Here is a 1,357-nt window from a genome sequence, read left to right as displayed (position 1 = left end):
GCGGATAAACAAAATGCGGTCTATCCACACAGTGGAATATTCTTCAACAATAAAGAGGAATGAAGTCCTGACGCCTTCTACAATGTGGATGAACTTGGGAAACCCAATGCTGAGTGAAGGAAGCCAGACACGAAGGCCATGCACTGCATGATTCCATTTATAGGAAATGTCCAGAATAGACAAATCCAGAAAGCCAGAAAATAGGTGACAGAATTCGGGGGTGACTGTTAACGGGTACCAGGTTTCCTGTTGAGGTGATGAAAAAGTTCTACTATTGATTGTAGTGATAACCTGCACAATTGTGAATATCCCCAAAACCGACGAGTTGCATGCTTTAAACAGTGAACTATACGGTATGTGAATTCTATCTCTAGAAAACTGTTATCTATATACTGAAGTGCACGTAATTACATTTTTCTTTCAAAAAAAATCACACCTTTCCATTCTGTTCTTAAGGCAGGTTAGTTTAATTTTATAGAAGGAATACTTTCCAACAATACAAATGACACAAGTAGGGAACAGTGACAAAAACAGAGATGAATACTGATTATAACTTATCCCCACGACAGAAAGTTATTTCAGCAGTGACAATTCAATGATCAGGTGATGCGAAGGCCAAATTCCCTTTTACTCGTCGCACTGGACCAGACCCGCCAGTAAAACACAGCGGCTTTCTCCTCCCACGGCACGGTGACGGTGACGGTGACGGGCAAGTTCAAACAGAAGATGAAAACACCTCTTAAAACGACAGGCCTTCACTTTTCTGGCACGTGGGAGATTTTCCGGGGGGTGGCAGTCTTAACTAGACAGAAGCTGGAAACACAGGTCACGAGAGACAAGCCAGTGTTGGTGCTTCCTGTCCTCCGGCCAGCTCGGCTGGTCTCTGTCGCTGTCCCTGTGCCCTTTCTGGCCCATCACCTTCCACCTCCTCCATCTGGCTGGCTTCTCCTTCCAGGCGCACTCTGGTCCCGTTCAGGTGCAAAGACGGGCCCTCGCAGGGATGCGGGAGAAGTCACGGGAGAGGTGACAAACGCAAGTACCCCTCGGGCCGGCACCGGAAGAGGGACTGGATTTAAAACCAACAAAATCACCAACCCTGGGGCGCGGGCGCACTGCCGACAGAACGCTGCGGACGCCGGGCAGTGACGTTTCTGTGAAAGCCCTGGTGTGCAGGCCTTCCGTATCGGCACGGTGGCCCTTCCCCACGCTGCTGCCGAACGGAGGTTGCCAGAGAAGCATCCGCACATGCAGGCAGCGGTGTGCCCGACACGGGCGTGCTGTGCCCTCCACACACCCAGGTCCGGCGGCAGGCGAGTCTCCGCTGGAGCTGGAAGTTTCCTCAGCTGGGGTCACAGAA

Source organism: Crocuta crocuta, unplaced genomic scaffold (genome assembly GCF_008692635.1).
Source record: "Crocuta crocuta isolate KB4526 unplaced genomic scaffold, BGI_CrCroc_1.0 scaffold224, whole genome shotgun sequence".
Lineage (NCBI taxonomy): Eukaryota > Metazoa > Chordata > Mammalia > Carnivora > Hyaenidae > Crocuta > Crocuta crocuta.
Note: the sequence above shows the minus strand (reverse complement) of the source record.